Consider the following 24602-nt stretch of genomic DNA (forward strand, 5'->3'; position numbering starts at 1 on the left):
CTCTCTCTGCCTCCTAATCCCCGACCCCTGTCCCCCATCACTCTGTGGTTCCCTGAGGCACAAAGTGCTCACACCTGTCCCTGGCAATTAGTGGCTTGGCTCGGGTCAGAAGAGAGCCCCCCTCTACACTGTTCTTGCACCTGCACCGGGAAGCTTCAAAGTTGCGGAAAACAGCCTCGGGGAGCAGAGGCTCTCCCGTGGGGGAGAGGTGAGCAGGCTCCTGGAACAGGAGGAGGAGGTGGAGCGGAGGGGGGAGAGTGGTGGGAGGCGGGGATCAGCTGCTGGGGGAGTGAGGAGCAAGGTGGCTCCCCACAGCCTGAGCCCGCGCGGCTCTGGGGACGCACCAGGCAGCCAATGGCTGTGCAGAGTTGTACAGCAGATGGCGTCCGACTGCGCTGTTCCTTCCTCGTCGCCCTCCTCCTCCTCCTCTTGCTTCAGTGCTGAGGAGCCAGAGTCGCCACAGGGTTGCCAGACGCTGGAATGGGTGGTCTCCCGACACACACCACCATCTTTCTTGCGCTGGGGAAGCTCGGGGCTAGGTGGCTCCCAGAGGCTGCGGCAGCTCGGGCAGGGCGGGTGAGTGTGTCGTGCTGCGCGGGGAGCGGGGATGCCTGGCCCCTGGCCAGCCTGGGCATCCGTGGCAATGACTAGGGCGGAGGGTGTGCCGAGGGCACAGACTTTGCCTAGTCCTCCCTGGACAGCGTGCTTCACCCCAGCTCCCAGACAGATGCGGGAACTTGCTAACAGAGCTTCTTAGGCGCTTCTGGCAGCCAGAGGCAGGGGGCTGCTGAAAGGATGGGCTGCCAAGGGCGCAGAGCCGAGAGCCCCAGGTTGGGGAGAGGAGATATCTCAGGTTGACTCTTGGGCACCGAGCTCAGGCAAGGGGACTGAGTCATCGGATTGGGGTGGCAAGAGCTCTGTTCCCTCCACTTCCAGCTCGCTTAGGAGGGTAATGAAGAAGGGAGTCTGGGTCCCCCATCCTGAACAGGGAACCTCGGAGCCCAGGATCGGAGGGCTGGGAGTTCTTCGGGCTTTGGCGTTTGCAAACAGGTTGAGGGTTCCCTCTTGGGAGCGGGACTGCGTATCTGCGAGTGGGTTTTCAGTGCCCCTGGAGGAGAGCTGAGCTAGCCAAGAAGTTTTGCTGCTTCCCCTGATTTATCAGTGGAATGTCAGGAAGCTGCAGCAACAGTTTACATTTCCACCGTCCCTGCGAGGAGCGAAGGGCAAGCTGGGGAGAGTGGGGTTCCTGTCTGGAGTGACACTGCTCTGTTTATCAAGAGAACACTGAGAACAGAGAGTGAGAAGAGGGGCAAGGAGGAGGACACGCGTAATTCTAAAGCACCACCCATCGGTTCTTGTTACCTTTCCTTTCGAACGTCTTGAGTAGTATTATAGTTATTTGAATATGCAAGTAAAATGTGCACTTTTGGAAGTCCGCTTAGTTTGAGTCTTGAAGTTGGAAAGCTTGGGGTGAGTGTTCGGGTGGGGGCACATTAAGCTCTCTCAATCTCTCTCTGAAACAAGGGGGGGAAACTTTATTTTGGGTGAAGGGCTAGTGATCCGATGGTATTCTTTTTTAAAAAACCATCATTCAGAGCGTCCTTTAAGAGATACTACCGTTGAATTCCATTCCGTGTGGTCAAGGTAGTGTTCAACTAAGATTATGGGATTTGGCAGACTCCTGGGTTGTTTGGTGCCCTGTTCATTGCCAGGGTGTTCTGCTAGTAGCCTGCAGTTTTCCACTTTTACATGCATTTGTGCTCTTGTGACAACCAGGCTGGAGGAGCCTTTTTGGTGTTTTCAGGAGTGTACCTGTGGGTGCTGTGTTATGGAAGTGGTAACCCATGCAGGCTGGGTGCATGTTAACCGGCTGTGGGGGGCAGTGTGTTTGTATGAGCACAGGGGCATCTGGAGTGTCCTTTTGACAGGCAATATTTGGATGTCAAAGTGATACATTTATCTCTCAGGCAGTGTCAGGACAGTATGTTTTTTTTGGTAACTGGGTGGCAGAGATCTTCAGGGAAGCCTTTCTGTGTTCTAGATATACTACAGCTATTTGTTTGTTTGTTTGTTTGTTTGTTAAGGCTTTGTGAAAGCTGCTTAGGGTGTTACTAACCAAATCAAGGAGCCCTATCTAGCTGGTGAATGAAAAAGCTCATATATTTGTGGGTTGAAATCTACGTAAAGTCCCTGTCTTGAAGCTTTGCTTTGATGTACCACTGTTTTTCAACCTCCATGCCATTAATATCAGGACCCTTCTTTCAAAACTTAATGTGGCCAGTTTTCTGCTTTTCAGTTTTCTGTGGGTAGATAAACCAACTGAGCAGATTCCTTGAAATTGGCCTTCTACTTTGCCTGGCTATTGTGTATTTTTCTCACCTACTAGCTGGGAGTTGGTCCTTATTACAACATACACAGATACAATTGTTGACTTTAAAAATGTGGGATAGGCTTGGGCATTATTAGCACAGACAGTTCCAGCAGCGCTGACATCTACAAACCATTCAGCTTTCTGAAGACTGGAGAGTAATCCCTGATAAGTGCTCGGAGATGTGTGATCCAGGAAAGGACTGCCTGCTCCTGGTGGACTTCGATAGTCCATTCTGAGGATTCGTAACAAGCAGGATTACTTTACATCTACCTTAATATTTAAATTGATACTTGAAAAATTATCTTCACATTGTTTTCTTAATCTTCTGTCATCTCATACCCCATTGTTTTTTCATCAAAGTTTTTGCTTGTTAAAGAATTGAAGGGCTAAGAAATGGAAAGACTGTTAGGTGGACATTAATTACTGATCATAATAATGTTATAAACACAGACTCTACAGTTTTGAGGGTTGACATTAATTAACTGGCAAGTAAAGGTACCTTTCTGTTCTGTGCTGAGTGTGCCTTTTGGGAGAAAAAAGGTAAAGAATTAAAGAAAATGGTATGACTAAAATGTACTTTATCAGGAAGGCTATTAGGACCTTGTCTACTTGCTGCAGATCCTGTTCTAAAGGAATAATACTTTTATAGATATTTGTTTTAAAAAGTTTGTTTTTAAATAACAGACTGAAAAAGCAGAATAAAAAATTAGAAGCTAAGTTAGTGGAAGAGGGTTCTCCAAATCCCCCAAAACTCCAAAGCACGTCAATTCATTTTAATTATACTTTACACAGAGGCTGGAGTCATGTGATTTATTCAGAGAAAAAAATCTTGCCAAAACTGCAATTTTGCTGTTCTGTACACCTTTGTAAAGATTAGGTATTAGAGTAACAACATCATTTCAAAAATTTGAATAGAATGTTGAAGAATAGTTGACTGGTTCTCTTGAATTAAGAGTCAAAATGACAAATGATACAATATATTAAATACACGATCAAGACAAACAGATTAAAAGATTCTTAGTAGAGATAACTATACTACTTGGAGAAAAGAACAGCACCATTAGCAACACAGCTTCAGAGACGCTCTGCAGAAAAGGTGTGAAGGGTGGGTCTTTGACTAACTGGAAGGTATTTCAGTGTTAGAAACCTTTTACGCACACTATGCTTAGATATGCTTTTGAGTTTTTTTTTAATGTGAATTACACATAAGTGCTTTATGTTTTCAAAAGAAGACTTTCTGCACTACGTAACTATAAAAGAAGGTGAATTCACTTTTAACACCAGGCAACTTCCTAAATATAACACAGGTCCTTAATTTAGAGCTGTTAACAGGATTAATATCTATGTGATAATTAACATCTTAAACCTGTGAAAGTAGAAGGATTTTAAAAATCTACTCTTAATTTTAGAAATTGTGAGTTTGAGTGGGATCAGTGTTGTAGCCGATGTGAAGCCTGTGGTACCCTTGCTCCAAGATGGTAAACATTTTATTCACCCTTTAAAATTTCCCCATCAACTGGGATTATTTTATTGGTGTTTTACTAGCATTTTTATGAGTGGTTTTTCATAGCCAACAGTAGCTATTGATGAAAGGAAGTGAAGAAGATTGAGTGCAGTTACCTGTCAGCTTGTATGTAGCTCTTGACTGAGGAGGAGATAGGGATGCAGTCACTGAATTCCTATGATTAGGCTTTCATTCTGAGCCATGCTGCCTGGCGTGAGCCAGTTGTACATAATATGTATACTTAGTTATGTTTTCAGTTAAATCACAGTAATCCACCTGTGATTTGTTACAATCATTCTATACCTACAAGATCAAGCAACTCATCTGAAGAGGAAACTAGAAAATTAGAGAAATCCAGTTGCCCCATGTCTTTTGATTGACTTCTAGAATCAACCCTGGAGACACTATAGAATGGAGTTCCACTGCTGGAAGGAGCTCAGAGTTATTGCAGGGGTGGACAGTTCAATCAATGCAAGCTCGGTTTGTAAGCTGAACAGTTAAGTTGTCCAGCACATACAATAACTCCTCTATATTTTAAGAGTTTATGTACATGCTTTTGTGATGAGTAAAACACATTACATTGAAAAGTGTCGCTATTCATACTAGCTTTTGGTCACTAGATATTTTTGCAATTAATGGATTCTAAAAGGACATCTCTCTGCTGTAATGTGAAAATCTGTAGAATTTTTTGAAGTTAAAATAAAAGAGGTCCTCATATCCGAAAAGGTTGGATACTGACCTGGGCATGAGGACCTGTAAAAATGCGGAAACATTCCTATGTGGAACAAAAGGCTATCATTGTTGAACTTAGGTGTTTTGCAACAAGGGACATGATGCTTGCTTTTGATTTTGCTTCTCGAGGCATATTTTAATTATGAACCTCTTGTAATTAAATATGCTGCAGCTAAAAACAGAATCCTAAGTAACTAATGCAGAAAGAATTCTTCAGTGCCTTGACTGGAGAGGAGCCCTTTGCTGCGTTCATTTGCCTACATGAGGGTTGGCTGCGGATTTGTGCCCTGCTGTTGTGTTAGAGAACAGCTCATTACTTCTCAAAGAGTCACAGTGTTGAGAAAAGCACTCAGCTTTGTGGCAGTTATGCACCATTGCCATGATCTGAGACTGTAGTTTTGTAGTAATGGATATTTTAATTCTTTTCAGGTGGTTATTTTTTTTTAAAGCATACCATGTAGTACACATGAATGAAAGATTTTAATTATAGTAAGACTAAGGCTTGCGGTAATCTCTCTTTGCAGAGTTTGCTTCTGGGCTCTCCTCTATTGATTTTGGCATTTTGTGCTTATGTTAGACATATTCAGGGTGATTTGCCCAGTGTGCACTAATATAGCCTTACTGGTTATAAAAATATTGAAATACTTCTGTACCAGTAGGTAGACAGGTGCTGTTCTAAGCCTCCTGAAGGCCCTTTTGGCTACTCCCCTGACACTTCTTAGATCATTTCTTGTTACAGCCACATGGCATGGCAGGCAGGCCTTGCGATCTACTCCAGGGCTGTTTTTGGAATGTGTTTTGATTGGTTGGTGCTTGAGCCCCATCACTTGGTGTGTTATCCCTTGATACTTTTACCCATAATGTGAATAAATGCAACTATTGGCATTATCAAGTAGTTTAACTTTAAATTTTAATTTTTTATGTCTAATATTTATATCTGTTAAAACAATTAAGTATTATTTGCATATACTTATATTACTAAAGAGCTCCATGTTACCTATATACTTTTTAGTTATTGATTCATTTAAAGCCACTGTATCTTCAGTTTCCTTTGTTTCCCCCTCCCAAACATAACCTAACCATACTAAGTCACAATGGAAAGGAATAGAGCAAATTTCTAACCCAGGTCATATTCCAGAACTATATACATCTTCCTAGCCCACAGCTGTCTCAGAACACTTAGTTAAAATGTATGTGTATGGGAGTAGTTAAATAAGCTCTTTTCTTTGGGGGGGAGTAATTATTTGTTTCTATTAATTTCTATTGTAATTATTTATTTCTAGACTTCAGAATTAACTCAGTTTATTTGTTTCTAGCTTCATTCATTTTTGTGACTGAGTATTGTTAACAGGGCTTCATTTCACCTGAATTGACCCATTCTATGAACTGGAATATCTTCTGCCAATGACAGAGGAGAAAGGGATGTAGATGACTTTGTAGGCCCTTTAAGGAAGATTCTTTGGTTGTCTCTTTGGGATCTCTTCTAGCAAAAATGAACATAAACACTGTTAGATGGGCCCTGAAAAATATAACTGAAGTTTTGCTTCTTTCTTAAACAGAAAAAAATAGTGTTCCAGATTCTACGTCAAATTTACTTATGTCAGCCATTAACTTCCTTTTACCCACTTTCTTCTTCCAGGATGCCTCTCTCCTTTAAGTCACTCACAAGACCCACACCTATTTAAAAAGGCCCACAATGCTGCATTGGGTCCCCAGTTCTAGTTATCCAAATTCTATCTTAGTCAAGACCCACTTTTAATTGTACTCCTACTGAACTTTGATTGTGCCAATTCACATAGCCTTCTCTCTGTCTGTACTCAGGTGGTAAATTCAAATTTTAATGTTTGATTGAATCTATTTTCTCATTAGCATCTATTTGTAGAGTTCTGATAGTAAAGGATTTGAATGAGAAAGGGCATCATTCTCTATTGAGAATTCATAAGAAAATGTTTGAGAGGGGAATGCAATGTGGAGTATGGGCCTGGGTGAGAAGAGTCCCTTGAGGATCTCCAAGGCAAGACTCAACAATAGCCAGGTAGGCAACAAGAGTGACTGCCAATTATTATCACGCCATGCTCCCGTACAAGGCTAGGTGCATTAGACTCAGGATGTCTAATCCTCATAATAATGTTGCAGAATGGGTCCTATTATTGAGTCCCATTTTTCATACTAGGAAACAGAGGCTGAGGCACCTGGCATGAGGCCATTGCAGCTGGTTAACCACAGAGCCAAGATTTACATTCCAGTCTGTTGGCTGCCAGGCCCATTTTGCTTCTAATACACCAGACTGCTCTAGAGACTGAAGTCTGGGTCATTAAGTTTAGTTTTACCCTCTGGTAGAATTTCTCCCAAGTGCAAGAGTGCACGGGGGTGTGCACACATGGACACAGACATACTCACTCACTGACAGAGCTTCACACACAATAGAGATGACTGACTGGCAGAGTATTGCTGAATCACTTTTTCCTGGAAGTAGAAGTGTCATTTGATAATATGGGAAAAGGCTGCATTTTGATTTGGTGCAGGCCTTATGCATGAAGATTATATTATCTTAGATTTGCAAAGCTTGAGACATTTGTATTTATATAAAAATGTTGGCTTCCTGAGGAATCACTGGAATTCATAAAATCCAGACATACTTAGGAAAGCCACATCATATTCCTTTTCACTAATGGCTTATCATTAAGACAGTACTGTTCTGCTGAATATGCATAGCACTCACTTTTGAAATTAGCACAAAGATCTGGAAAAGAGGAAGAGCAGTCTTCAGATGTGAGTGTGGGTGGACCTGTAGTGGCCTTGGTCACTCCCGTGATTGGGCTGAGTGATCTGTTAGGTGGGTACCCTTGTCTGTCCTCTTTGCTCTGTGTACATTTTGACAGGAAAGTGTCCTTGGTGGAAGGGGGCAGCTTTACTAAGGAGAGAAAGATGGTTCTTTGGTTAAACATGTATGAGAAATTGTGTTTCTGAAGATCTGTGTCTTAAAAGTGTTTTGCTAGGTCAGCATGAGGTCTTTTGATATGAACTTCCATAGGAATATATAATATCCCCATTTCTGATACCAAAGTTTCATAACAGTTTCTATAGAAGTATATTATTGGAGTATGACCAGTATCCTTGCTTGCCTCTGTTCCAATCATACATAAAGAAGCTCAGAAGATTCAAAATTATAAGGAGATATTTTTACTCATTTCAAGAATGAAATTCTTCACATTCAGAGCTATCTAGGAATGTGATGGGCTGTCTCAGGGAAACATGCATTCCCCATCTTTGGGGGTATTTCAACAGAGGACAAATGAGTACATGTTAGGATATTCGACAGAGAGGGTGTATGCATTGGATATTAATAGCAGATTTATTGAGCACATACTATGTGCCAGATATTGTTCTACATAAAATTCTCTAAAAAAGCTTGGAGTCGATTGTACTATTCTTCTTGCCATTTTATAGTTGCAGAAATAGTAAGTGACTTGCCCCAGGTCAAGATCTGCCCTCAGTCTGATTTTAGAGCAGCTTTCTTCAACAGAAATTGAATACAGGTTGAAAATAAAAATCACATGCTAAATCTTAAATTTTCCAATAGCAAAATTGAAAAAAGGAAATAAAAATTGAAGTTAAGTTTAATAATATATTTTATTAACCTATCTAGGATATTGTAATTTTGATGTGTATTGATTATGAAAGTTATTGATGACATGTTTTAGATTTTTTTTTAAAAAGGTTTTATTTATTTATTTTTAGACAGAGGGGAAGGGAGGAAGAAAAACATCAATGTGTGGTTGCCCTCGCATGCCCCCAACTGGGGGCCTTTCCCATAGCTCAGGCATGTGCCCTGACTGGGAATCAAACCAGTGACCTTTTGGTTCATAGGCCAGTGCTCACTCCACTGAGCCATACCAGCCAGGGCTAAATCTTTTTTTTGTACTAAGTCTTTGAATCCAGTCTGCACTTAACACTGGTAAGAACATGTCAATTCAGACTAGCCTAGTCTCAATGTTCAATAGCCACATGTGGCTGGTGGCCACCATATGGGACATGCCTAGAACTCACACCATGAATAATTCCACTCTTCTGACTTCTGTTGCTGCCAGTTTCCTTCCAAGGTATATATCATCACTCTTTGCATATGTGATGCCATTCATCTATTTGTTAACTTTTCCCTTAAATGCCAGCCTGAATAATCTCTTAAATAAAAGACTTAAAACACTTCATGACTTCTCTCAGGAACACATCTACTTGTAAAACCTACAGGATAGGGAGATTTCTCTGTATCTTATATGTAAAAATAAATCCCATATTCCTTTTTTTTGTGAAGATGGAGCATGTCTACATTGTTTCCACTTTACAATTACCCATACACATTGAGGAACCACTGTGTCCTTCTTGTTTACAGGGTAAATAGGCCCAGTTTGTTTTGTCATTTTTGTTTTATTTTGTTTGTGGTTTGCTAGTGTGTACGTGAGGCCTGGTGCGTGTGAAATGCGCATAGCCTAGGATATGCTTATCTCTAGCAAAAATGAGAAGAAAACAATAACCTTTAACTATGGTTGAACTTCACCACTTTTTCTCATTTACACTTCTACATCCTTACTGCGATTACTGCAGTAAGAAATGATATGTGGTTCACTAAAGTGATACTTCTGATCAAATGGTGGTAATTTGTTGGTAGGTTTGATTCATTTCCTGGCAGATAGAAAGAATTCTTCTCAGTTATCCGAAGGATTTTTCTCAAGGCGAATTTCTGACAGTAACTGACCCTCTGGGCTGTGGAATACTTCAGTTGGAAAAGCAGAATGTGACATGCCTTTATTGTGTTACATATAAAAAGTCCTGTGTTTCCTCTGTAAGTGCAAGCTCTATTCAACTACCCATGGTAGTGTGAAACATTTTAGTAATTTCAAGTCTCTGTCTGGAGGAGAGGAACCTATCCCATGGTTAGCTTAAGTCTGACTTCAGTTGCTCATTAAAACAAAAATATTAATAACAAGGCATCAGTTGGAAAGAAAGAAAAAATTTGAAACTTCATAGGGAGGAATTGCCTTAGACTCTCAGGATGTGTCATCTAATATTATATTCACGAATATTAGATATTTCATTTGGATTATAGAGTTGGTGGAATTAAAAAATAATGCTTGTGGACATAAAATATCCCCAGGGCAGCCCATCTTTCAGGTGTTGTTTTTAATAACTAAGCAGTTTTCACACGGGAAGACAAACGAATGGAAAGTGCAGGATGCATTCATTTGTAAGCTGTGTGAATACATTCGAAGAGTATTTATTGTGCACCTGCTGTGTCCATGGCACCAAGTGGATGAAAGCTCCAATTTCCAGGAATTTGCAGTGTGACTGGGAGGATGCGACATACGCCTTCTCTGCCCTTGGCAAAGCCAAGTCACTTTGTTTAGATATCTCTAACTCTCTTACTATGTATGGGATTTTACTAAGTAAAAACAGAAAATGCATCTTAATTATATTTGGAGCTTCAGCACCTTGCACAGAATAACTAAAATAGGTATGTGTTGGATTAAGTGAAAGTGGTACATTAATTTTATTTATATATGTGAATTAAATTATAGCTTTAATGCTGTATTTATAATGGGACCACTTATATAAAAACTCATTTTAGATAATGAAGATGAATAAAGTCTCATCCCAGCCTCCTTGCTATTTCCTGGCTGGATCTGCTCTGCTGACTCCAGTCAGTGACTCTCACAGCTTAGCTGCAGTTGAAAAAGATGGTTTTAACCTGCAGGAAGTATGGGCCTTTCTTTTCAGAATGCCAGGGCCATATCAGGATTTAACCTCAGTCACAGACTCCTTCTGTGTACCAGAAAAACCCCCATTTTGTTCTGAGGATGAACAGCCTTGACATTCAATAATGCTAACCAATCCTTCTAAGTGTGCATATGACAGGTAGGGAGCAAGGTGGGATAAGAAATATATTTACATCTGCCTGCATAGGGCTTCCAATGGCTCTTGAAGAATATAGTGCTTACCAATTTCAGGACGAGCACTTTGTGTTTGTGAGCAAAAGGAGCCAGGCAAAAATTGGCAAGGCTGTATAGCTTACAGAGATGGAGCAGCCATTAAGTGTCTCATCCAGCGTACAGAATGTGCTGCGCTGCTGGTTTGGCTGTTTGACCAGCTGCAGAAAAGTTGATGTGTAGACAGTGAGGGCATCAGATCATCAGGAAGACCATTATTTATCATTTTATAGGCAAGGGATTCAATATACTTTGATAGATTAAAATGATTCTTTTTAGCCTACTGTGTTCCTCAAGGATAATTTAGCCAGTGGGTATGTCCTGCCTTTCTGCAGTGTGCCACACACTGTACGTGGCCTGGTGGGGTGTACAGCCATTCCTGAGAACTGGCCTTACCCTTGAGGATTGCTCATGGAGTTCATGTGGAAGTAAGGGCCCAAAAAGGAGGATGCCTCAAAGATAAAAATGGCGACTGTGGAGATTCATAGATTAGTAGATTCAGCATGGGAAAGCAGAAACTGGGCTCCCTGTCAACCTGCTGGGTTTTTTATAGTTCTCTCAGCATTGTTTCTGATTCTATGTTATGTATGCTTGTCTTTAAGACTGGTTATTTATATTTCCTTTAATATAAAATTTTATGTCATATAGTGTTTTGAAGTCCATGCCTTACGAATGCTCTTCAAGATTCATCAATAACAACCAAAACAACAATAAACTCTCCTACAGCCTGGCAATATGGGTAAATTGGCTTTATCACTGGTTTACTCATCAGCATAGAACTCTATCTCATTCTCAAATGCTGTGTTTTGAAAACTTGTGATGCTCACAGTATAAATAAAGTGAGACCCAAATCCTTATAATCTAAGGTAAACAGTTTGTCCTGGCATGTGTCAGTGTGTGGCGGGGAAATGTACACAGAGACAGAATTATCCATTGATTTGGCAACGGGGTTGGCAAGCATAGATGCTTGGTAAATGCCTACAAGATAAAAGCATCTGAAATAGCAAAGTAGTCAGCCAGCCCCAAGAACTGAAAGCTAAGAGATGCTCAGAATAGTATGAAATCATTCGTGCTATGAAGGCTTAAGATGGGAACGTAGAATGGTGGAAATTTGTAGGGTGCACGTGTGAGCATCCCTCCAAAGAAAACACACACATATTTGAATGATAGGAGAGTGATAGCAAATGCGAGATGAGAAATGACGGGAAAAGAGGAACAGTGGAAGGAAATTATTCAACTGAAAGGAGAAAAGTATTTGCAGCTGTTGGGACTAAAAGTGTTTGAAAATGTTGTTCAGTTGAAACCAAGACATGAGCCGACTACAAGGGAGTGGAGGAGAAGCCTTGAGAAAGGACGCACGCTGCCTCAGAGGCTGAGATTGTTGCAAAGGAGGCAGAAATCTGCATAACTCGGTCAGATTATGCTTTTTCTTGGATATAGAGAAACTTTACAACAAGAGCAAAAACAAATGGGAGAGAAATGAAGCAGTGGGTGATACAGTGAAATTTAATGCTAGGTGTAATGTACCGTTAGAAGTTCCTCTGTAGAATATGCAAGCCTCAGTCTTCCCCATTTAAAATAAAGAACCTACTCTCGACTCTTCTCCTACTTACATCCCTGTCTCTTGCCTTACTTTCCCAAACTAGTAGAATTTGTCACATTCCCCGCCATGTATTTTTTCTTTAAATTACCCAGCCTGGATTCTGCCCTGCACTGCTCCAACTGAAATAGTTCTTGCCAAAGTCACAGATTACTTCCCGGTTGTCAAATCCAACAGATAGTTTCCAATCTCTTTTTATTGTGATGATTAAAAGAAGAATTTTAGTATATTAGAGAAGCCAAGAATGGATTGGCATAGTTCCCATGATCTTGCCATTTTGATTCTCTCTTTAAAAGCTGCCAAAATAACTACTGAAGATGTAGACAAGCAAAATGGGCAGTTTTGGACTGAATGTAAACTGGAAAAGATTGAAGAGTATGGCACTTTGCCAGAAAGAATAGTTCCAAAATAAAGTTGAAACTGGAATGTCAGCCTTTAGAAATCTAGCAAGTCATGGGTAAGTAAAAGGAAATTTAATTAGGATTTATTATTAGAAAATATAACAATCCTTTAAAAAAGATACCATTTTCTCCATAGGGGTTGAAGGGAAATGTTGCTTAGTACACAGACATGTTCTTCTTCCTAGAAGACCTTGAAACCTAAAGCAAAGTTAAAAGGGGCAAAGTTTTAAGGAATGCATAAAGATGAATATGCACACTCAGTCACAGATGCCTTTATGAGCCCCAAACTTATTGATCCAGAGTGTGGAGAAAATAAAGGGCATGCTTGTAGAATATTCTGGTTGACAGCATTACCATTGACATCTTTGTTGACATCTTTCAAAGAGCACTTCATTCCCCTATCTAATAATTGCTGGTGGGTAAGCTTCCTAATTGAATTCAAAGATTACTGTTTATAAACGGTAGGTTTATTTCATATTTACCTTTCCCTTATCTTTTTTATTTGTTCAGAAACTGCCACTTTAAGAAAATTCAAGAGAGAGGAGAGATGGAATGGTATAAATGCTAGGTCAGTCCTTTTAAAAGAGAAAAGATGCACTGTTGCCACTCTGACTACCAGGAGCAGACATTTATGAAACACCTGCCCCGGTCCCTCACGTCATGTCTAGGGTCAGTGAGAAATTCTGAGCGCTCAGACGCTCTGCAGGGAAACTTGTCTAGAGAAAAAGACTGCGTCAGCTCCTTTTTAAAAAAGACTCAGGCTATCAAGTCATCCCCAAAGTACCCTTTCAAGTCCAACAAGTCAAGCAAAACTGTGGTTAATGATATGCTTGTGTTTGTCAGAGCTGACATTATGGCATTGAGTAAAATTTATGATACATTAGAGTTTACATTAGGGTTTTATTTTTGTGCTACATGTAGACTTGAGTGGACTGGATTTTATTATATAATTTCTACATAATTACGGTCCTATTTTGGGACATGTGTTAAGTAGTTATCAGAATATGTTGTAATTTTTGTTTTGTGGCATGTTATCGAATATGTGTGTATGTATCTAAATGTGTGTATGTATAATTTGTGTCCACTTGTACATGTGTGTGTAATTCTTTAAAATGCCAAGTCCTTGATCAGGAAAACAATCTCTACTTATAATTTATAACATTTTTCCTCTGGGAAATATAATCCAAATTATGACCCAGTTTCTCAGTATACATTAGCGCAAAAAGAAAAGTGTCTTTGTTGGCAAGTAACATTAATATAAATATTGTTATATTGTGGCTTAATTTATGTACTGGCTTTTCTTTTCATATGAGTATTGTATTTAAGGTCCCAAACCTTCTACTATATTTGGATTCTCTCCGTTATGCTGAGCAAATTACTGTATATATAACAGGAGCTAATTTAAGCATTTCTTAAATGAATCATATTAGAGTAAGTGAAAAAACTTGGACACCTAATTGAATATAGGTTAACATTGCTTTGATGATTTAGCATTCTTTAGGAACTTAGAGTATCCTCAGAAACACTAAGAAAATCAATTACCATTGAATGGCACTATAAATTTTGTTTATTTAGGTTTTCTGAGGTTTTAGACACAAAATAAATGGGATTTTACTATAAATAAAAATAGATATGCATACTCATAGATTCATTCAGGCTATAAGAGTCCTTTGGAAGAATGCAAACAGACTGGTATTGATGCAAATGGTGCCAGTCCTATGGCAGGATTGATGTCAGACTTGTTGCAAAAGGTTGTGGGCTCAGAGTACAATGGAGAAAAATTATAGAAGAACAAAAGAGTCTGGTCTGAATCTGGGTGAAATTGAAAGGCCAGAATTAAAGAAGTTGATTGGCAAAGGATGCAGACTGCCTATCCACCACAGATATGTGTGTGTGTGTATTTGGCCTGTCTCCATTTCTATGTCCTCAACCCTCACTCCAACTGAATTTGATTTCTTCCATGCAGGGTTGGCAGATTCTACTTTGCCCCAAGGCTTGCCACTGTCTAGTATCTATGATTGACTTGCCTTTCATCTTCACTATATGTGAAGGATACCCCCCCTCTCCAAATTATTCCTTGGAATAGTGAAAATCACCTTACAAAGTCTGTCATATAAGTTTCTCTCAAATACTTAATTTTTGAATAAGTATGTAAACAAACCTTTTATAGTCTTGATCCAAAATCTGATCTCTATGGTCTAGGATTTATATCCATGAGGCATTTACTGCTTCTCATATTCTTCATTGAAAAATCCAGGTGGCAGCTTGTTAGGGCCCCCCAAAGTTCCCGAGTCCACAGAGATATAAAACTCCATATTTCCACCTATAGTTGAAGAGATTAGTAGAAGGGATAGCCATAGCGAAGATAAACATTGATGCCACTAGTACATATAAAGAGAATGCATGCATAAAATGCTTCATGAAATGTGTGAGAAATTATTTAAAATCACTATATGATTTCATGTTATGTGATTTTAAATTTGCGTGTATAACAGGATTAATAACAAATTTTTACTAGTAGGTGTTTTCAATTGCATATTTATAAGGGGGAGGAACAGAGAGAGAGAAAGAGAAAGAGAAAGAGAAGATATCATTCAAATTGACCCAAAATAAATTATTTTGCATTTTATCATTGGGAAAATGGGGGCTTGCATTATGTCTGGCCAACTTATCACTTCCTTGAAGACTTGTCCAGTGCCCAGCATCCCCTGGTTAGTTCACTATGGCCCCTCACTACTTCCCACGTCTGGCAGATTCCATATGGAGCCCCTGTCTACCACTCCAGCTCTCTGGCCTCCTCCCAGACCAGTCTTCCTGCCTGGCTCACCTCCAGTTCCTTATACTTATGCCCTACTCATTGTCTCTAGGACAGAGTCCCTGTCCTGAGCCCACTTTTATTTTAGTACATGTTTTCATGGATCCATTGCCCTTTTCTAAAAAATATAGTGAGTTTTGTTATAATGCACCATATGCATTTTTAAAATCACCATGTCATGCAAAATGCCACCATAAAACCACAGAGCTGACTTTGGTCAAGATGAAGGCATAGATAGACACGCTTTGCTTCCTTGCACAACCATAGAAAGAATTAAAACCAGATCTTAAAGCTAATAACACCCAGAACCATTAGAAAATTGAGCTGTATGGAAGTCTGACAACCAAGCATTTAAAGAAGACACATTCCTCCAGACAGGTAGGAAGGGCACAGTTGCAGAGCTGGGCTGAGATGTGGTGGTAGAATGGACCAGAGGGATACCTTTGGAGCAAGCGATCCCAGCCCCATATTGCACAGCCCAGGTTCCAGCACTGGGAATATAGATCCCCATTACCTCTGCCTGTAAAAACTAGTGGGGGTTGGGGAGTGAAAGAAACTGAAAGACTTTTGCTATTTAAAGGGCCAGCATGGTCCTACAATGTATTCAACCCACCCACTCTGGAATTCACCACCAGGGCAGTTGTGCAGGGAAAGAGGGTGGAGAGTGACTGGAAGTGGGGCTAGCACCCAGTGAACAGCCAGAAGGCAGGCAGATTCATTGTCCACTCTCCCAGCCCTCCCTATACAGCCACAAAGTGGTGAAGCAGGTTCCTTGCTCTAGCAATTATCTAAGGCTCCTCCCCACACAATTTACAGGAGCCTTGTTTGAAAAATCAAACAAACAAACAAAACTAAGCAAGCAACCAGAATAGGGACAGTATTATAGATATGGAGATCATTTGGATGGTTATCAGCTGGGAGGGGGAAGGGAGAAAATGGGGAAATGGTGCAAGGATTAAGATGCATAGGTACAAAATAGACTGAGGGATGTTAGGAAGAGTATAGGAAATGGAAAAGCCAAAGAGCTTATATGCATGACCCATGGACATGAACTAAAGGGGGTATTGCTGGAGGGAAGAGGGGTACTGGGTGGAGAGGGGCAAAGGGTGAAAAATTGGGACACTGTAATAGCATAATCAATAAAATATAATTAAAAAATCCCACAGGGCTTATGGGAAAATAGGATAGGAGTACAACATTGAAAATTTACCCAGAGACATGTTAAAAAACAAAGATGAGGATGTAATACAAAATGGTAGTATGCTTTTGCACATGTAAAATCATTAATGCATAAAGACTTCAATAAATACTGTATTTTACCTTGAAAAAAATCTGAAATTTACTTGTGAAAGTAGGCTCTGGTAAGGCTGCTGCTTGTGAGTTGTCATGAAGTGGTGACATCCTTTGGTGAGTTGTGCCACCAGCTGCCGTGGTGGAGTGAGGTGAAGTGAGGTCCCTGGAAGAAGGTCCCTGGCTGGTGTTCCATGTGCATTCCCACCTGGCTCTGTTCAGCTGGCTGCGCATTTGTGCTTGTTCATCTGGACTTTCTCACAGATGAAACTGCTGTATAAGCAAACACAAATCCTGTTATGTTCAAAATTTTCCCTAATATATCAATTTTACAATTTTAAAACAAGTATTAAACAGATCTGACTGTGCAGTGTTGTAAGCTTACACTTATTTGCATTATTTTCCATGAATGCCTATATTCCTCATTAGGTTGGACACTAGAAAGTCAGGGCCTGCTTACACTTACCTTTGTAGCCCCATCATCTAGTGTGTTGCCTGGCTAGTGGTGGGTACTTGACGAACGAACAAATGAATCTTTTCCTCTTATCTTTTATTTTCTCAGGATCCTTATGCCTGGTATATACCCTGTGTGTAAAAGGTTTGTGGCTAATTATAGCTTAGTGTGTTTTTCTACCTAGAGAGCAAAATAAGTTTTGGGATGGTTTCTTCATTAATTATCTATGTGGTCCATGTGATAGGCAGAATTGAGCTAGAAAAACAGAGCTTATGCCAGTTTGCTCAATGGAGAGACCTAAAGATGGGTCCTCATTCAAAATATGTTTTTGAAAGCTAAAAATAACCAAAATGTCTGTCCATAAATGGATGGATAAAGAATTGTGGTATATATATATACAGAATGGAATATTATTCCACCTTAAAAAAGATTCTGCCACTTGTAACAATATGGATGAACTTGGAAGATAGTATGCTAAGTATAATAAGCCAGACAGAGGAAAAAAAAAACAAGCCTGCATAATTTCACTTACATGTGAAATCTAGAAAAGTCAAATAAGTAGAAGCAGAGAGTAGAACTATGGTTGCCAGGGGCAGGAAGCGGGGAGAAGAGATGGGGTACAAAGTAACAGTTATGTTGGATGTATAAGTCTAGAGACCTAACGTACGGCATGTTGACTGTAGTTAATACTGTATTGAATACTGGAAATTTGATGACAGTAGATTTTAGGGGGTGGTGGTGCTCTCATCCCCCTACCACCCACTACACATGGTAACTGTGAGAAGGTATGTTAATTAGCCTGACTGTAGTAATCATTTCACTATGTATATGTATATCAAGTCATTATGTTGTGCTCCTTAAGTATGTACAATTTTAAAAAAATATTTTTTAAAATATTTTTTAAAGATTTTATTTATTTATTTTTAGAGAGGGAAGGGAGGGAGATAGAGAGAGAGAGAGAAACATCAATGTGCAGTTGCTGGGGGTCATGGCCTGCAACCCAGGCATGTACCCTGACTGGGAATTGAACCTGTGACACTTTGGTTTGCAGCCCAAGCTCAATCCACTGAGCTATGCCAGCCAGAGCCTAGTATGTACAATTTTTATTGAGAACAAAAACAAACTGGATGGTGAGGCAGTTCAGCCCACTGTAGGGCTGGAGGGACCCATGTGTGAAGTGGTCTCACCAGAGCCAGGGGCAGAGCTACCCAGAGAGACCTGGACCCACAGAGGAGTCACAGCCATGGATGAAAATGCTGCCAAAGTTGGAGCAGGAGTAAAAAATACTGAGTTTTTCTTGTCGTGCCTCTGATCTCCTGCTAGTGCCTCCCTGGTAAGAATTTAACCAGAAGCCAGTTGGCTAGGGAGTCTGGGGATATAGTTTGCAGGGATCAGCTCCCTGCCCCACAGAGCAGAGCAGAGGTGAGGCAGCAGCACTGGGAAAAATGGTTGGCATGGACCCACTGTTTCATCACCCCATTTTCAACAAGTAAAATTTATCAATGATATCAATGTTGCCTTAAGGATCACTTTGTGAAAGGCTTCTACATTAATTCATGAAGAGAAATACACAACTGTTAGGACTTTAATTCAAGTTCCATTGAGAAAGCTTACTTGTTAATAGATTTTTTTGTGTGAAAGTGTGAAGTGTGGGCCATGTGGGTCCAGCTAACCAGAAGGTAGCAATGTGTGTCGTGATGGTAGTTTTGTCCTAGTGAGTCACGCTACAAAATACTTTTTAAAAAGTGAACTCTCTAGCTTCAAGTCACAGCTACAATGCAGTCTTTTCCCCTTTCCCCTGTCTTATTTCCCTTGCAGTTTATAGGTAGTATTGTCCTCCAGAAATTATATTTCCAGCTGAATATTAAAGTATTCTCCAGGGCAAAACAAAAGTAATCAAAATGGAGCTTTTACAAATAACAATTTTGAGCACAGATTTTCCTTGAGACTGAGAACATCCTTCTTGGGCTGCCTTTTTATTTAGTTCATTCCTTGTATCATTCAGCATAATAATGCCAAAATTACTACAGGAATGGCTAGGAATACAGTTTTTTTTTTTTGTAAGATATTAAAGACTCAGGCCAGTGAAAATACTATACTTACTTTGTAGGCTTCATTCTTTGTTTTTGTAAAATATATGAAGAAATTAAAAATGCACAAATCAGAGGCTTTAAAAGTCACTGTCAAATTCCTCCTTATAAAGAGGAAATATTATTTGAAATTAAAAATGCAATTTCATTTTAATAAACGTATCTCAAATTTCAAAAAATATTGAATTTCTTTCTACGTGTTTTGTAGTTGTATTTCAGAGCTAACATTTAGGTTTGAATTTCAAAGGCAGTATACGCAAGGTACCTTTTTTATTCTTAGTCTATGAAATTGCCATCGTGATGAAATATTTGTTAGCCTTTCCTCTGTTAGTAGCACTGTGAAGTACAATTTACAAGGGAAGTTACACTGACATCCACTGGCTCTGTAAACGAGGATGAATTATACTAGCTATATTATTTTTAAACCTCATACTTAAGAGTGCGAATAAGTAGATTTCCTTATTTTACTCTTGCGTGACAATATCTATTTTCAGCATGCCTTTCAGCCTAATGGCAGAATTGTGAGTTAACTTCATCGTATCTTTTTTTTCTCATTCAGTTATGAATATCCCTTTTGCTTTTCTCCCCTGGATGGCACCTGTTATGGGAGAGGATCTGGCCCTGGGGGATCTGCCATGGTCTGAGTTGGACCCTCTGAGATGTTAACACTTCTGCTGGTCCTTGGGCATTGTTAGGCCTTCCTCATACCAGCTTCTGCAGAATACCCCAGTTCCCACCTGCTCTGTCTTTGTTAGGTGCATCCTGCCCTCCACATGGAATCTTCTGTCTTTGGGGGAGGCCCTTCCCATCTGCCATCTTACCCTGCCTATCCCAGCCTTGCTCCTCTTCATCATGAAGCTAGTGTTTGCCTGCTCCCCTGTTTGATCACTTCATGCAGACCTTGATGAACTACTTTAGCTTCTCTGCCTAGTCTTTTGTCGCCGCTGCTGCCCAGACTTCTGGGCTATGGCGCTATGGGGACAGTGAGATGTGGGTGTAGGGGGCCACTTGCCATTTTCCAGGGCCCCAGAAGGAAAGCAGGACATGATTTCTGGGGGTCTCACTGTTCTCCACCAACCCATTTCTTAGAAACCCGAACTGTGTGTAACTATTCTGTTTCTCTTTAAACTTTCCTGCTTTTATTTTCCAAATAAATATACAAGATTAGTTTTTAAACCTAAAAGTCAAAGATGTGAGATTTCTGTTTCCTGATTCCCTTACAGACTCACCCTTGAGGCAGTGAACAATTCAGTAGTAGTTCTTGGGATTGAGAGAAAAGGCATTGTAGTCCCAGGGGAGAAATTCAGTAAAGCTTGCGTGAGGGAGCCTCAGTTAACACCCAACACACTTTCTTAAGGCACATTGTGTTACTCTTGGGAGTCTATTTTCCCGCCTGTATAAGAGGGATTATAATACCCAGTTTATACGGTTATTATGAAGATTAGATGTAACACATTAGGTCAAGTGCCAAACCAGTGATCAGTAAAAAGATGTTTGTCCTTTCACCTCCACTTTTCCTTTCTCTCTTAGTTTAGAGACAGAGAAAGGTTTAACTGATGTAGATACACAAAGATAAAATGAAGTCAGAAAGCCAACTTCAGGCTGTAATCCATAGTGTTACTCATATATCCACTTTGAAGCAAAGCCTCAAAAAATAGTCTTATATAATCACAGAAGTAGTGCATGTGTGTTATAGAAAATTAGACAATACTGACAGGCAAAAATAAGTAAAAACATCACCATATTCCAATACACAGAGATTACTACTCTTAACATGTTAGTGTATATTCCCTTTATTTATTCTCTTTCTCTCTTTACATATACTTGTACATATAAATTTATAAGTTAACTTTTATCTCATTTAGAACAAAGAATGTTTCAATTTTCCCAGTTGTCCCCAAAATGCTGGTCCTTGCTGGTTATTATCCCAATGCACATCCCAAGAGGATCATGTATTCTGTCCACTTGTTATGTCACTTAACATTTCATCTGACTAAGAACAGACTATTTTTTAATGTCAGTGGCTTATTGAAATTTGTTGCCTTCTGAGTTTGTCTTATTGATTATTCAAGGTGTTGTTTAGCTTATTTTCCTGTTTGTCTCAACTATTTATTTTGTTTAACTTTGGTTCATCGGTGATGCTTCAGATTGTATCATATCAGAAGACATAATTTTAGCAATTCTAAAATTAATGACTGGATTAGGGTGGTGACTCTCTGATACTTCTTCCATTGGGCAATTACATGCTTCCTCCTCTATCAAGTGAGTAATGTGAGTGGGGTTATTTTGGTATTATATAAATGTCTAATTCCCTATCAACCATTCACCTAATAGTTTTAGCACCAGTTATAATAATAAAGGAATTTGAATAAAAATAAATGACTCGGTATGTTGTAAGGATAGAGATTTGACATGAAAGATATTATTTAAAAAGTGGCCACGTCAGCTTTTTCCTGTTCATCTTAGGAAGGTGGTCAGATCCATCTCAGAGGTCTTTAGATGAGACGTATCTTGGGGGCCAAGACACACAGGATTGCCAGAAGTATCAAGCATTGAGCCTCAAATTCGGAAGAAGGCATAGGGAGATTTTAACGAAGAATGATGCTGAGTTTGTGTCTGGGGTGAGTGTAAGGGAAGGGTGAAAATTTGCAAAATGGTGAAATTCATGGTATAATGTGTTTAAAATATTTAAGGCACCTTAAAAATTAAATGTAAGGTACTTTCCAAAATCAAAGTTGGATGACTCCTGCTTTTTTTTAAGGAAACTCTTGAGTTGGAATACTTTTCTTTTAAAATATCCATAGAGTACACTTTTGATGAAGTTCCAGATTTTTATGAGCTCTGACACTTTGTTCATAAGTCCTGTCTTTTCAGCTCTCCTGATGTAAATTATTCTGTTTGCCAGGAGTAAATTATCCTGTGCTTTGGCACAACGACTGCTTCCAAGGCTGCTGTGAGAATTAGATGGTATTGGATTCTGAAAGAGTTTCAAAGTCTAGTTTTTAGGAACAGGCTGCTTTGTCAAATATTCCTGAAGTGTAAGTTTAGAAAAGGAACCAGCTTGGCTGGTCTGTTTGTTGGGTTGGATGACAGGATTCAGAATCTCCTGGAGAGTTCAAGTAGAGACTGAAGTTTTTCTTGGGAAATATAAAGGTTGATGGTTTTAGAAATGATAAATGTATTATTTTATTATTACCTTATTATTGATTGTATTATTAGAATTCTTTACTGTCCCTTATTCCAGGGGCCTGTCGTGCATAGCTTGGCCAAGAGACCTGCTTTGGCCAATGAAATTATGAGGGCTTTTTCCAAGAACATGTGTTAGGAATCGGTGTGTGATTCAACCAATACTTTTTTTTCCCTCTCCCCCTAGTCGGGCATGTCCCAGATAGTGTTGGCTTTCAACCTGGCTCTCAGATCTGTGTTGAATGTGTAGCATATTTGAGAAATAAACCTTGTTTGTGGTTGGAAGCCACTACAATTTTGGTTTGTCATTGCTGCATAACTTAGGCTAAGCTGACTGCTACAGAGGAGAAATGAGATGCATGAATATTATACAGGATTGTGCTGATAGCTACAGTTTAGGGTTGAGAATTTTAAAGTCAGTGATCTTCTTTGCATAGTTGATTTGAAGGTATCTGGATTTTCTGTTCAGCTTTGTGATTCAGTGAAGTTAACTGCCAAAGTGACCATTGGGAGATACGTTACGCTACCACAGTCATGTCTAACTCTGTAAGTCACAATTGATTGCAAGAACTCTCTATGATCAGAGCTTTATTTGACTTTGAGGTTAGCGCTAGTGATCTGTTGGAACAATGAACTGAAAGTGAGCTGGGACTTCTTAATTATTTTTCTTTCAGAAGTACTATTTGAGAGAGTTATTTGAATTGTAGTGTCACCATATAAAAAACACAATCTGCTGTTTTTATAGTTACACAAATTAATTTTCAACTGACGTATACATGTCAGCTGATATATGTCATTCTAGGCTTAGAAAAAATTCCTTTATATTTGATTTTTTTCCTTAAGAGAAAACATGCTCAGAATAAACTGTGAGAACTATGAATTGAGAGAAAAAACCAATCTCTCTTCAATTCAAATTAGCTTCTCAGAACTGGAGCAGGATAAATACTCCGGCTGAAGTGTGTGCTGTAATTACAAACCTCGGGGATCTTAGGTTTTATGGCTCATTTTGAGCATTCAAACCTGTGCAGCACGCCTTAAGTTAGTCAAGTTAGCTATTAGGTGGTTTTAAATCATTATCTTGCATAAGGAGAGTTGCATAAAAATTAGGAATTAGAGATATCACTTTTCGCCTCAGCTGGTTGAATGAAATTGATCTTCAAAAGGATATTTTTTTCAGCAGATTATTTTGCCACATATTGGAAATGTCCGGATATAGGTGATTCAGGCAATCAAGAAACAAGAGGTGAGGCTCTGTAATTTATAATTGAAATTTAGCCTTCAGATTAACTTCATAAGTATGCAGCTGATTAGGGCCTATGTATTTATTAAGTGAAATGACCCCTAGATTTGTATATTCAACACAAAATAGGTTCTTGGAGGTATAAGGATATTTATTTATTTATTTATTTATTTTAAGTATATTTTATTGATGATGCTATTACAGTTGTCCCAATTTTTTTCTGCCCTTTATCCTCCTTCTCCTTGCACTGCACCCCTCACCCTCCAACACTACCCACCCCCCCACACAGTTCATGTCCATGGGTTGTACATATAAGTTCTCTGGCTTCTCCATTTCCTATACTATTCTTAACCTCCTCCTGACTACTTTGTGCCTACCATTTATGCTTCTTATTCCCTGTACCTTTTCCCCCATTCTCTCCCCTCCTCCTTCATGTCATCTCCATTTCTCTGATTTTGTTCCTGTTCTAATTGATAATCCTTCACGTCATCTCCATTTCTCTGATTTTGTTTCTGTTCTAATTGTTTGCTTAGTTTTTGTTTTTTTAGGTTCAGTTGTTGATAGTTGTGAGTTTGTTGTCATTTTACTGTTCATAGTTTTGATCTTCTATTTCTTAGATAAGTCCTTTTAATATTTCATATAATAAGGGTTTGGTGGTGATGAACCACTTTAACTTGATCTTATCTGGGTAGCATTTTATCTGCCCTTCCATTCTAAATGATAGCTTTGCTAGATAGATTAATCTTGGATGCAGGTCCTTGCCTTTTATGATTTCAAATTTTCCAGCTCTTTCTTGCCCATAAGGTTTCTTTTGAGAAATCAGCTGATAGTCTTATGGAAATTCCTTTATAGATAACACTCTCCTTCTCAATATCTTGCTCTTCTTTTTCTCCTTCTGGCACCCCTATGATTCCCTAACACCCCTATGAGATGTT

The 24602-nt window shown here is 39.5% G+C and overlaps 1 protein-coding gene across 3 annotated transcripts in view; it reads left to right on the forward strand.

Annotated features, from left to right (window-relative positions):
* Positions 1-310: 310 nt before the first annotated feature.
* The window catches only part of THSD7B (thrombospondin type 1 domain containing 7B), a 903223-nt gene continuing 878931 nt past the window's right edge, over positions 311-24602 (forward strand). For all 3 annotated transcript variants that reach the window (XM_036023677.1, XM_036023678.1, XM_028509548.2), the window contains exon 1: positions 311-576. The gene's annotated coding sequence lies outside the window, so the exon portion shown is untranslated. The remainder of the gene's footprint in view (positions 577-24602) is intronic.

Source organism: Phyllostomus discolor, chromosome 4, assembly GCF_004126475.2.
Source record: "Phyllostomus discolor isolate MPI-MPIP mPhyDis1 chromosome 4, mPhyDis1.pri.v3, whole genome shotgun sequence".
NCBI classification, from domain to species: Eukaryota; Metazoa; Chordata; class Mammalia; order Chiroptera; family Phyllostomidae; genus Phyllostomus; species Phyllostomus discolor.